Source organism: Clinocottus analis, unplaced genomic scaffold (genome assembly GCF_023055335.1).
Source record: "Clinocottus analis isolate CAN_PGR_092001 unplaced genomic scaffold, fCliAna1.0.p SCAF_2, whole genome shotgun sequence".
Classification (NCBI taxonomy): domain Eukaryota; kingdom Metazoa; phylum Chordata; class Actinopteri; order Perciformes; family Cottidae; genus Clinocottus; species Clinocottus analis.
In genome coordinates this window covers 9,894,123-9,908,976 of record NW_027175931.1, presented here as the reverse complement: position 1 = coordinate 9,908,976, position 14,854 = coordinate 9,894,123, and the positions used below count along the sequence as shown (strand labels likewise).

The 14,854-nt window shown below is 37.7% G+C and overlaps 1 protein-coding gene across 3 annotated transcripts in view; it reads left to right on the top strand.

The window, feature by feature from the left end:
• Positions 1 to 14,854, top strand: part of zgc:172282 (leucine-rich repeat and fibronectin type III domain-containing protein 1-like protein) — a 148,280-nt gene that overhangs the window by 56,000 nt on the left and 77,426 nt on the right. For all 3 annotated transcript variants that reach the window (XR_011077967.1, XR_011077968.1, XM_068585565.1), the window contains exon 2: positions 3,716 to 3,826. The gene's annotated coding sequence lies outside the window, so the exon portion shown is untranslated. The remainder of the gene's footprint in view (positions 1 to 3,715; positions 3,827 to 14,854) is intronic.

Sequence of the window (14,854 nt, the reverse complement as noted above, 5' to 3'; positions counted from 1 at the left end):
TACCGATCATTTCCGATCATAGACTTCAAGAACATCTACACTGGAAATACTTTGGGCATGTTTTGGATTGAATTAATAATGCTGACGCTGCTAATAACTGCCCTACATCCTCCATGCACCAATCAGTGCTGCTTGATCTAGTCACTCTTAACTTCTCCTTAACGGCCAGGCTAACCGTACTTGAGCACGGGTTACGCCAGGTGGAAGACCCCAGCCCACTGAGTGCAGTGACAATTCAACCAAATACAATTCCATTTCTCAGTCAAGGGGAAACAATTCCAAGCACAAATACACATACATCATTAAATTACACACATAAAAACAATCTAAAAGTACAAACATCATATTAGAACGTTAGCAATGAAAAATAAGCTGCACGAGGGTTAGAAGCACTGACAGATAACCACAAAGACCACACAGTCAAATTAGTGCAATCCTCCTGCTGTGAGGAAGTTAATGTGTTGAAGGCTAAGGCAACGGCAAAAACCCACACCAACCACAAAGGCGTGTTACATGCCAGTGGAGCTGAGGTTAAATACAAACTGAAAAAAAATCAGTATAGGCCATTGCCTCGTAGCATGAAGATTACACTAATGTGGATTAACACAGTGGCTTAATATTGTCGAAGAAAGAAATATTATGTCAGAATTCTGAGTTGCATTGTGTATCTCCCACTCGTGGTCATTTCAATGTAGGTAAAGGTTTGTTTTTGAAAACAAATAATCCATATATGAGCATATCTTTGATGCAATTGTGTACTATAGGATAATGTTGAGGACATAAAAAAAATGTTCTTTCTTGCACAACGCACAGATTTGTAATGATATTGACTATACATGGTCAAGACTTTACAAGTTTGACCCGTACCCACCGAAAACATATACATGCATTTTTGACCTGTGACGTGTGATTTTGGGCTATACCAAATAAACTAAAACTAAATAAATGTATTTTATTTTGTATTTGTAACTAACAGTTTCCATTAAATTAATTAATGTATGTTTTACTGTGGGTGTTTCTGCCATGTTTATTTAAATCATTTAACCTTTGACATTACTTTTTTAAAATTACTTTTCTGTTCAAATAGTCAGATTGGGCAGATTGTCAGTAAAAAGCCCTCACATACACACCTCATGAATGCCCTTCTTTCTACATGTTATTCACACTTTCCCTTTCTTTCTTTCTTTCTTTCTTTCTTTCTTTCTTTCTTTCTTTCTTCCTTACATATTCATGAACACGCACGTTGAGGCACACACCGAGCTCACTGACAGGTCATTTCACTACAATCTAAAATAGCTGAGTGGAGAGAACAAATGCTGAATATAGAGGCAACCTGAGTAGAATACCAATGACTTTCAAGATCATACAATACAGATGAGCAGTGGGATGGTTAATGTGAGGCAATAAGGCAGTGTTGAAAAAGACAAATTCAAGACCTAAAGGTGGGTATTGGGAGGCTTAAAATAGAGTTTAAAGAACAGTTTCATGTAGACGATTCATTTAATTGCTACGTCTCTAAAACGCTTTGCAATTAAATGATGTTAATGGGTTTTCCTGTCAAAACTAAATTTAATTCCCAATTTAATGAATTTTGAGCACCCCTTCATATTCACCAAGATTTAAAATAAACATTGCTGAGCATTCAACAACGCCTCATCAGGCATCTCATGATGTAATTTCTGAGTGTTAATAGTTGTTTGGTGGATCGACTGTTTTTATATGAGCAGATTATCAAACCAGACATTAAATCAGAGACTTGTTACTGGGAAGCTACAACAGTTATACTCTCTGTAATGTTGCACAATGTTGGATATCTTTGTTTTTATAAATGCAATATTCACTAGTAATATTCATAACTCTTGATCTTTAGAAAGTAGTCAATGGCAAGCCAGATGTAGTCCCTAAAAAAGTGTTATGACCCTAATTCCAGTTGAACTGGTCCCATCAACACTCTCTCATGCAGTTTTAATTCTACATCAAGTGTTGTTTCATGTTGATCAAAATAAACACTGGTATTTGTAATTTATTGGTTGCTATAATTTAAATAGACAGCATAGATTGCATACAGAATTATATTTGGTTGATTCATGTGCATTTTATCTTAGACTTTATACCAACATTGTGTGAACAATTTAGTTCCTATTTTCAGGGCTAAGTTTTTTTCCCCACTGTAATACACCTTTTTTTAATAGATAGTTACAGCAGACGTCATCCATTCATTTAAATGTCCCCTTGAGATTTTGGAGTGGTTGGATGGCACCTGAAATGAACCTCGGGTGTGGAGGGAATATGTGCTCCTGATCAAAAGAGAAAGAAGGAGAAATAACTGAAGAGCATAATTTAGTAATTCACTGGGCACAACAATTAAATTGATGGGATGAATAATGCAATTCCTGGTTAAAAATTCTAAATACAAGGTGATGCATTAATTTAATTACAAAAAACATTGTCTTAACAGACTTAACAGGATTAACAAATTGTTCAAATCCATATTTTTGTGCCTGCCACAAGAGACTTAAACATTGCTGTAACATTAGCATATCACACCACGGAGTATTTTCTTGTGAATTATTGTTTTTATTGTTAATGACGATTGAGGTGTGGGGCTTCAACAATTGAAGGGAACGCCATTTAAGAGAAAATACATAAATAATATAATATTACATGAAGCTGTCATTGCTAGAAAGGATGTATGTTGTGTGTTCACGTCTTTTACGTCATTGCAATTAAATATATGTTGGTTGGATGTCATGTTACAAAATGATTAGCTGTCCCACTGATGTGTCACATTGCTGTTTTGTGTCTTAGTGATGAGATGGCATGGGCTCCTGATGTGAGGAATGATTTTCTAAAAATCTGCAGATTGCTAGCTCAGCTGGCTGAACATCTGACGACCAAAGTCGCTGCATCCTATTTGATGTGTCTATATGTGTCTGCGTGTGTGTGTGTGTGTGTGTGTGTGTGTGTGTGTGAGAGAGAGAGAGAGAGTGTGTGTTACTATGTACTCTTTACTAAAACACAAAAGTACAGGCTGTCAGTTCCAATTTGACAACACTTTGATCCTTATTAGGACGAATTGTTCAAAAAAAAAAAAAAACGACAACTTTTGCATCAGCACCTACATTTTTTAGGAGCCAAAAGTATTTTTAGTCGAGGCATCGAACATTTTTATGATGTTCTGCCTTCCAGGTTTCTGCTTGCCAATAATGTAGCTTGGGTCTTCATATCTTATTTTAGAGAACTCTAAGATTATTTTCAAGAAAACTGAAGAGGTCTTAACCCAATATGCTTGTAGATATGGCAGGATGTGGCAGGATGGCTTGGGCATGTATAATAAGGTCATGAATAGCACACATTATCTTGCTAACACGCTAATCTAAAACACCTGCTTAATATCAGCATATATACAGATTCCCGTTGTGGGATCATGGTATCATGCTGATGTTAGCATTTACCTCAATGTACACCATCACAGAGCACCCAGTGTGGCTTTCGATTCTAATTGTTAACTCAACATTGCTCTGCTCAATTTTTGTAAGCAGGGTTCAGTCGGGTTACTGTTGCTATGTATTCATGATGACAGCTACGCAGTCCAATAAACTGCGATAACCCCAGTATTGGATTTGTAGGGTGTATACAGTCAATAAAGTCAGGAATGTCTATATAAAGAATCAAGCACTGACCCATGTCTTGTTTCTCTGTTCTCTTTTCTCAGATCTTTAGATCTATCTTCCGAGGCCATCTTTTCTCTTTTTCAATCAATCTACCAATCAGCGCAATGTATCTTCATGTTGAGTCCTAAAACATCCCAGCACGCCACATAGAGGTAGGTAAGAATTCACATTGTGTTTTACTGACTGATTGAATCGCTCATTAATTGATTGATGCAAAATTAACCCTGCTGGCTGTGACATGGGGTTGACAGTGTTTCTTTTATACGGCATCTGGAACATTTACTGACAATTTGGTTCAATAAAATGTTTCCTCACACTAACCAACTAGAATCATGTAAAATTTGGAGGCGTGGATGTGTGTTATATAGTATGAAGTTCAAGTAATTCGGCCCACAAAAGTAAAACATAATGCATCAGCATGCACCTGTGTATGTGTGAGAGTGAGTGGGTAAAAAGGTACGCATGTGCCCACCTACCTAATGTACCATAATAATAGGTGGTTGAGAGTAGTTATTCACATGTGAATGTAAATGGGTTCCGTCTGTGTGTGTATGCTGTCGCTCTGTGGCTGTGTGTGTGTGTCTGGTGAGAGCAGCGCTGTGGTCCAATGTGCTCTGTCTCTGTTACAGACATATTAGCAGCGCTGTGAGTGCAAAGAGGCCAGAAAGGTTTGCAGGCAGGCAGCTCAGCAGAACATAGCGAGTGCTATTGATATTGGATAGATAGAGGAAAGATGGGGGGATGTATATCAAAAAGGGCTCGGCAGTGATTGTACAGCACTCACAAATCACACGTGCCTGCTGTTGTCTTCACTATTTTCGCAGAATCTCTTGGTCGGGCATTCTTACTGTAGAATTAAGACATCAGTGCTGCCTTTAGCACAATTACTCTATAAAATGTTCCTAAGGGGGTTGCAAAGTCACATTTCAGCTTAGTAGTCATTCAGCTGGATCCATCAGATTTATTATTCACCATTTTAACTTTGAGGACAGAAAATGTTGATATCAACATCGAGACATCTAAATGTACTGCACGTAGTGCATTTTAGAGGTTGAGATTTTGGTACTCGGCTGCCAACTGTATATAAACTGTATGAACTGTTTGAGCATACAGCAATACGTCAAAAGTATTTTCGCTGGTGAGACAAATGTAAGCCTTTAAAAACCAGCTGTGTTTGTAACAGACCAGATTGTAGACAGTGGGTATCTTGGCAGTGAGTCTGTCAGACCACAGCACGGCTTAAACCTGTAGACCAGTGGGAACAAAGGTCAAAAACAACAACATATTCCAGACATTGAAACCAACATGAGCTGTCAATCAATGGAAATAGCTATCATGAGAAACTGTAGACCTGCAAAGATCCACTGTACATTAATTCATTAAGATCTACATTTAGAGGACTTCATCTTCTCCAAAACTGCTCTTTGTCAAAATGCACAGATCACCTTTCCACCCAGCCGAGTGCTGTAAGGTATATGTCTCTAATTGCTACAACACAACATGGAAAACTTTCACCACAGTTGCTATGTTTTCCACCTTCTCAGGTTATACTGCTTTTGATTTATTTCAGGACCACAGAAAGTTAAGGGCTTTTTTTCTTGGGCTTTCTTTATGTTGGACGTGTCATCAATTTCTGACTACTGGCAGCTCCCCGAAAAGCAGTCATGAAAAAAAGTCTTACAATCAGTTAAAGCCATAACACTTTTCCAAACGTTTTCTGGCAGTGTAGGTGACCAATTTCCCCCGACAGTATTTCCTGCTATTGCTTTATATCCTCTTTTTTGACTGATTGTATGCATTGTGTTTGCACCCTTTGAATTATTTTTATCTCTGCATTTTGGTCACCAAAGCAGTTGTTACAGATTGTGGTTGTACATACTGTATATGGTTAATACAACTGCACTAAATTAAATCATACTATCAATAAAATATATCTTAAAGAAAAAAGGTTTTACGCAATTCCAGATTATTTCCTTATCTAACCTTATAATATAAGAAACGTGCAAGGGATCTTTTGAATTTTTCTCCCTTTTACGGTTAGTCTACCATCAATAAGAACTATTTTTTCACTTTAAGAGTCAGTAAATGGAGCACTCTCATAATGGTCATTTGAGTCATGACTGTAACATTATTTAACATTGAAGTAACTAAAGGTTCTACTTAGGGTGTACTTAATTAAAAACCGTCCCAATGCCAAGCATGTATGTATGTTGAAAAACAGTATTGAGTCAAAAGAAGTCCTATGAAGTGTAATTTTGTCACAGCAGCTCTCTCCAGCCAACCTATTAGAGCGTATTAACTGGCTTACACCATTACAGAAGGGGGTTGAAAAATGATTTCATTTCTGAGGATACAGAACAATTTGTACGAGTATCCTGTTTTTCTCTTGCTTGCAGCCTTCTCTGCCCTCCCTGCACTGCTATATGTTTAGCACCCAGGAGAAACATATGTCATGAGAAGTTTATTAGAGTGAAATAAACGGCAACAATATCCAAGATATTTTATATTCCAGTTTGTTTTAACCCGGCGGAGAAAGAAAAAATGCTACTCATCCAACCCTGATGGATGTAACGTCGGATGTTTCTGATATTTAAATAACTTTAAGGAATTTGCAAGGAGACATTGAGTCAGACAACTAACTTCTGATTTAATCTAAAGAAATTTTATAATTTCTAAGAATACTCAAGATTTCTCCTTTAAACTGGTATTTCTCAAAATGCAGTCAATTTATTTTTCTTTATAGATTACACATCTGAATCGAATCAATTATGCAGATTGATATCAGTTAGGTTTCAGTTTATCTAAGATTAGTTATCTCAGAAATTGAAGCGGATTGATGTGAGAAAATCAGATATTTGAAGTTTACATCTTTGGAGCTTAAAATAATGTACAAGTTCACAAAACCCTAGAATGACTGGAAAAGGCCACACTAGTGCCTTTGAGTGTTTGCGTTTGTATGTGTAATTGCAATGCAATTTTAAGTGCTACGTGCTGTCATATTGGTAAATATTGGTAAATATGTACAGTATGCACTTTTCCCATTCTACATACATACCTACATACATACATACATACATACAGACATACATACATACATACATACATACATACCTACCTACCTACCTACCTACATACATACATACATACATACATACATACATACATACATACCTACATACATACATACATACATACATACATACATACCTACCTACCTACCTACCTACCTACCTACCTACCTACCTACCTACCTACCTACATACATACATACATACATACATACATACATACATACATACATATATACATACATACATACATACATACCTACATACATACATACATACATACATACATACATACATACATACATACATACATACATGGATACATTAAATGCATTTTTACCATCAATATTGCACCTTTTTTTAAATCAGCGATAGAAAAGTGGAGTGCTCAAGACAACATATTAAGTGGAGTGTTTCTCACTTAATGTATGCGTGTGAGAGACAATGCATACTCACATGTTCAAATTAATTACTATCTAATTTGGGATCCAGCTCTGATTAAGGAGGAGGTCTGTGTACTGCAGTTTGTGATTTCTCCTCTCTTTTGTTCACACATGCACAAACACATACACTCTGTATTTATTCTTCCAGGTAATTCATCAAATAATATGACCTTAACTGTCTTCAGATAACTTAGATTTTCAATAAATAGGACACTTTTTTGTTTTCATCCCTCTAACTTGTCCATACACCCAAATTAAGAGTTGCGACTTGGTATCTATATACATAAACATCAACTCAACACAATGCCTTACACGATACGGCATGAAGCATTTATGTAAGTCTTCTTACAAGCCTGTGCACATTGGGAAAATGCCAAATGTGTTGCCCTTTTCCATTCACAAAACTATAATTTTGTTGAGGAAAACATGCCAGATTCAATTTTCATTCGAGTGTGCAGCTGGTCTTACAGTGCCTACAGTGACGTCAATTACTCACCCAGGTCAAATGTTACAAACACTGACTCATTCAGTAGAACTGATGTAGCCTCTATGTACACCTTAAAGGGATAGCTTGGGTCTTTTGGAGTGTGGCTGAATGACATATATTCTTAGCCAGTGTTTTACCGACTGAAGATGTCTGTTGGCACGCCCCTGGTTTAGGCAAACGAGGAGTACTCACACAAGAGCATAGCAACATGCTGCTGTAGACTGTATCAGCAGCAACATATATAATGTAATATTTAATGTAATATTCAAATAAAAAATAAAAACAAGAACGGCTACTTTCAACGTATCTGTACCTGTTTAAGTGTACACTACATATAGAATAGTTCTCTGCTTTATTCCCAGCCATCAGACACCCCTTTCCTATAAGGGACTGAATGGAAAGTGAAGCATATCGCTTTAAAGCAACAGAACCCCCACTGACCAAAACATTATATATTTATTGCACTTTCGGTGCAATTCCCAATTGGAAATTGGAAATTTGGCGTGCCAACCGCCACCTAGAGTATGTAATACACTGATTAAGTACCTCATGCAACCCAACTTTAAAACACACACACACTATATTTAAAGACTACAAGATGGCACAATTGAGACTGATAATACTGTCCTTTAGATGTACGATGTTTGTGGGGCCATGGTTGAGTATGATTTCATCCAAATGGGGAAAATTACTGATGAAATGCCAGTAAGATTTATCAGATTTGCTACACTTTCTGTGGAAATCTGTCCCCGTTCAGTGTTAGCTCGGACACATAATGAGTCATCCTGCTCTGTCACACTTACAAACTGTATGCATCAATAGATGGCATTGCTCATTTATCATCGTTACTCTGCTACTTTTGAGAGAAAAAAAATATGCAAAACTGTGTGTCTATCAGCTTTGCTACATATATATTATGATGCATTTGAGTTTGCTGTATAATTTAGTTTTGTTTAACGTAAAAGCAATTTCCAACAAATGCAAATGTCAGATTAAGTCAGATTAATGACCACACCGCAAACATAATTTAAAAAAAGTATTTTTCCAAAAAGACATAATCATGATTTAATCATAGTGTTTTCCCCACCATAATTACATACACCATGATTGTCAGTTAAACATTCATTTCTCCAGGATGAAACATACATCTGTAGTTACTGTTTTTGCCTTTTCAATCACAGTGTTTATGTCAGCCAGCTATTCACAAAGCTCAAAACCCTTTCATGCATGTTGTCTAAACTGTTGGTCGAGTAATTATCAAAGACAAACATTCTAGAAACGTATTTTACTGAGAAAGCACAGCAAACTGGTTCATGGAAACGGTTTGTGGATATAAATGCATACATGCATTTGCAACTCTGGGTGTATATAATATTCATGTCAAATTGTCTATATACACAAATAAAGAAATGTATTGGTATTATATTAAGAAGTATGCTCAACATTTTAAATAAATGTATGTTAACACAATGCATTTCTCTTTAGAACTTCTGAACCTTGTCATAAAATAGGTGTCCTTGTATGTGACAGGACTGGTAAAGCCTAGTGGGAAAATACTGTAAAATAATCTCAGCAATTAGAAATGGAAGAAAAGAAATGGTAAATGTATATATTACAATAATTAAAGGTATGTGGCAGTTAACAGAGAGGAAAACTGAGACCAAAATGAGCTTGCCCAGTGAATGGGAAAGTCCTTCCTGTACTATGATTTCAACTGCATTGTTTTAAGTACATTTGACAATGACTTTAATAATTGATTCACCGAAGGCATCTGCAGTGGATATTCTTAATCTCAGCTGGTACAATGGGAAACATCTTGAAGAAGGGATATCATCTCTGAAACATCAATGAAGACTTTTTCTAAATCCATGACGTGGGGGCAAAGAAGACATTGCATTTGCAATACCACTTAAGTGAGCCCAAGGACAGAAAACACTACACACTTAATTTCTGACTACAAAAAACTATTTATTTCCAGTCTTTGTCTCGGTCTATACGAATGCTCCTACATACTCCCAGCAGCACAAACATTAGGTGAAATGGACACAGCCATTAACTAGATGACTGTATTAATGAGGCTGTACAAACTGGAGTAGAGGGAGCTTGATGTTGGCAGGTGAGCCAAATCATTAGGTTGATCAGTCAACGCAAACCAATGGCCAGTTCACAAAAGCTGCCCACTGGCGTGCATGTTGGGGAACGCCCAACAGTCCCAGATTGCTGTGTGATGCACGACTAGACTTAGTAAACATTCTTGTTTCAATGTGAAAATATAGTCAACATACTTCTGAACATAATCATTTAAAGATACAGGCGATAATAAGGTTAGACACACTTAAAAAGGTTGGGGCCGGAAACTGAATGAACAATGCAAGCTTTATTTTCAATTGAATTGCTATTGTTTAATCTATCCACTAATGCTTCGTGTATACATAGTGAGTGAACTATCCTGCATGACATATTGAGGGACTGTCTGAGTTTCTTGCTCTTTTTCCATCCCGCTGTGTGTTTATTTTGCTGCATCATGCCACGGTCCTTTCGATCCAGATGTGTGCCAGTCCACCACACTGAGCTGTGACCTTCACTCAATGGCAATTTAAGTCATGTCTTGCACTTTACCTTTAAAAATTGTCATATGTGGGAATATACAACATGCCAGTACATATCATAGAAAAGGTAAACAACTTAATAGATTTGCCACCCAGAGACTTTAGATAAATAGAGAATCTAAATATTCTATTGAAGCTGAGAACCACGACAGCCATGTAATTCCCTAAGCTGCCTTTGAAAGCCTAATATTCATATTTCTTCATAGCCATACAACCATATTACCATATGAAGGCCATAGGATAATATTATTATCAGCAAGCTCACTGTGTGTGCCTCTCCAGTGGCAGGGATCAGTTCAAAGCACAGCCCAAAGCAGGAGTGTGTGTGTGTGTGTGTGTGTGTGTGTGTGTGTGTGTGTGTGTGTGTGTGTGTGTGAGAGAGAGAGAGAGAGAGAGAGAGAGAGAGAGAGAGAGAGAGAGAGAGAGAGAGAGAGAGAGAGAGATTGTGTGTGCATGTGCATATGTGTGTGTTGTATCTGTGACTGAGTGTGTGTGATCAATTCCCTGAAGCGACAGCTGCACGGCAAGTTCCTGAATGGTGAGAGCTTCCCTGTGATGACTACCAAGTGGCGCACACGTCTCCAACCTCTTTTCTCCTCTCATTTCTCTTACTTTCTACTTTCCTTTCCCTTATCTTTTCCTTTTATTTTTTCTTGTAGTCTGCTTCTTATTTCCACCTGTTCCTGTTGGGCTCTCCTTTACTTATTTTTACCTGCTCAGTTCTACTTCTCTTATCCCTTTTTCTTTTTTTTCTGTAATATTATTACTTCCCAATCACCTTAATCACCATATCAGAACTGCTTGTTTCTGCTCTCTGCAAAAAAAAAAAAGACACATCTGTCACAGCAAAAATCTGTATAAAACCTTGAATAAGAGAAGAATAAAGAGGGGAAGGAAGGCAGGGAAGAAATCACGATTTAAGGAATGGAATGAAGAAAGCATGAAAGCAGTCAATGAAGGGAAAAAGCAACTAAAGAGGAATAAAATGTGGTTGGACGAATAAAAGGATTAAAGAAAAAAAACATTAAGGAGAGGCAAAGAGTGTGAGGATGCAGGGAGACCTGATGAAAAGAAAGGCTCTATATTTGGTAGTGTTTCAGATTGTGAAGCGTTTGATGTCAGAACCCCATTAGCTACAGTAGTGAGTGTTTAGATCTTGGACCTTGCTGTATGGACACATTGTGTGTGTGTGTGTGTGTGTGTGTGTGTGTGTGTGTGTGTGTGTGTGTGTGTGTGTGTGTGTGTGTGTGTGTGTTTGTGTAAGGGAGACACAGATAGATGGAGGGAAGCAAGAGAGAAAACCATGTATTGTGTGCTTCACAGTTATCTGGCTCGTGAGCCTCAAGGCCACAGTATCAGAAACATGATCATGGCAGGTTCAAACTAAAAACAAAAAACAACAACATAGAGATGAAATCTCCTCATTGGATGACTAGGATGTATTTGTTGCCTTTCCCATTTCCATGCCTTTATGCTAACGTCAGCTCTTTATAGTTTTATCATTTTTCAAGGTCGACTTAGCTGTGCTTGTTCCAGCAGATCAAACAGCTGATGATCAAACAGCTTCCAGGTCTTCATATTCCCCTGACGGCCGTGAATGCTCTCACAGTGAAGTTGTGTTCATACTGTTGCTGTCTTTGTCACCAGTTTGCACTTTTTCTTACCTCTTTGCTACTTCGGTAAGACAAGTGTAATGAGAGTAGAAATGAAGGCAACATATGGTACAGATGTGAGTGGGAAAGATGTGAAATGAGTAGGTTTCACATTTTGACACTTTTAGACCCAGAAAGTGATTCTATGAATTCTTTTTCACTTACAAAAAAAAAAAAGAGCGAAGTTGCCACAGGTATTCAAACCACAGCGTCCCCAGTCTCTCACTATGGAAGCTAATACAAATACCATACAGCACAGGTGGATAAGGAGAATAACATTCATTATTTAACCCCCCATAGAAACGTGAGCCGCTGACATTTAATTACTTATGTTGTGCACAATTTAATGAACATATAACGACGGACATTTAATGTATTAAATGAGGGCAGGATCTTAAAGCAAAAAGATAACATAATGTTAAACTAATGATTTGGAAGATAAAACCAACCACACACTAGGTTGGAACAACAGGCAGAGCTATATGTTACACAGGTATAAAAATAGAATTATCGACATTCAGCGATGATAATTATATCATATAGCACTGCTGCGAGTGAGAGGAAGCTATTAGTTCTGTTCAAGAGGCAGAAGACATGTGACTATATGCCTCTATTGGAGCAGAAAAATGGGAATGATGTAATAGAAATCACCAATTAGACACGAGAATGATGAGAGAGATGGAGAGTTTCTAATGTAGCGGGGCAGAAAGAGGGACTGATAGATCCAGGTATTAAATATCATGTTGGACTAAAAGAGGACAAGAGGAAGCAATAGATATGACCTGTATCCTGTATCCGCGTGTCGGTGTGTGCGTGTGTGGTTAGCATTACAGTAAAACAGAGGTCGTGGTTAGTGTTACAATGGAATGCAGTGCGACGAGCATTCACACACCAGGCTAACAGATGAAATCACCTCATTATCTACTGTACTGACAGGGACCGGGCAAAGTGTTCGAAAGAAGATACAGAGAGGAACAGAGAGGAACAGAGAGACAGAACACAAACAAAAAAGAGAAATGACAATGACACAAAAGGAGCAAGATTAATAGATTGAAAGAAACGGAATTGGAGACACGATGTGAAACAGCAAGACAGAAGAGTAAATAGAGATAGGAAAGAAAAGCGAAGGAGTCATGTAACAAAAGAACCATTAGCAGATGTCTGTTTCCTTCCCCTGCTCAGATCTCTGAAAGACTGTGTGTGTGCGTGCGTGTGTGTGCGTGTGTGTGTGTGTGTGTGTGTGTGTTGACTGGATGCCAGTTGGCCCGTGGTGCAGCAAGCAATGTGTGTGTGTTTCTCAAATCCCTGTGGTGTATCAGTTCCACATTGGAGATAAGGGTTTGTCTGGGCCACTGTGTGTTTCAGCACCTGTGTGCCAATATGTGAATGTGTGTATTTGTAGAGCAGCTAACTTTGTTTGCTGGAGTGAGACAGGGGGCACAGAAAAAGACTAAAACTGTGACCTTGCAATCAACAACGTGATAATATTGACTTTGATTGGACTGTAAATTACTATGGGCCACTACAAATGACAAAGTTGTAACATAGTCACGAATAGAAATTCAATATCAGAAATATTTTAGTAGCATTGTAATGTGCTGACCTGTTAGTTAATTCAGGGGTTGCCCTGAATTTCCATTTTTCCGAGTAAGTCAGTGGCAATTCCATTTTTTCACGAAAACAATGACACAATCTATGCTGTTTACTTCGATTCCTTGTCAAAACCCTTGTGTTTCTGGCTGGCAGTGCACACCAGGGCATGTGTTCCCTCACATTTGATTAGAAAGTCAAAAAGGGGGGCATATGGGTGTGAAATCATCAACTTTTCTGAGCCATGTTCAAATTGCTTTCTGTCACGAGGAAGGTCATTCTTTCTTGCGGGTCCTTTTTCTTCACGTTCACCTTGAGGCTTATAGTAATGCGCTTGCTCTTGCATGTGCGTCGCAAGCCCAGTTATGTTTAACTTCATAGGATTTCTTAATTTGGGTGGGTGCCATATAAAAAGTTAATGCAAGTACCTCTCTGTTATTGAGTAAAGCAGGAGGTACTGGTTATTGATGTTGATGTGCTACAGCGTGCTGCCAAACAAATGATGTAATAGCTAAAAAGCCATATTGAACCTTTTATAGCAAAGCAGAGCAGGCAAATAACTCCATTCAACCCATTCTGAAAGCAAGGTTGCATATCGAAGTTGCATAATGCCTGCTGACCCATTCACACTAACCTGAAACATTCATGAGTCACTGTGTTGGCCGACATGGCAGATATGTTCATCCACAGGAGTACACAATGAAGTCAATGGGGCACTGTGGTTTAGTCTTGAGCAGAATGCCAACTTAAAGAAAACTGCTAACTTTTTTATCCTCGCTTTCGAATAAAAACGTCAAATTTACTTACGGTCTTGAATCCAAAACTGAGTTTAGAAGATGTTTAATTGTCCAAAACTACTTCAAATTGCACAATTTATGTAAGATGACTTGAAGTATAACCTAGTTGTTAAAGAATACAAAAGTGTTGCATTGGGAAAGGACAGGAGGAGCAGGGTTGAAGGGGTTATTTAAAATGTTTCATCAGCTACAATTTTGTAATACCGGTTTAAAAATGTGACCAGTATCGTAATCCCAGTATGGCAATATAAAAGTAATGTCAACGTGTTATTTTTATATTAATTTTGGATTACATCAATAGGAAATATGCAAATAAGGAAAAGTGAACAGACACATGCTTTCTACCAATTATGTAACATATAAAACTGAAAGGGGCAACAGCAAGTTATTCTTCCAAGTGTGATTATTGTGTGTGTTATTGTAGTTTAATACATACAATTTAGTGGTCAGAGTGCTGCTCGACTGCCTCGTTAATACAGGTGCTTATTTAATTTTTTCCAATGAATTTTGACTTTTGTACTGAGACAATCATAT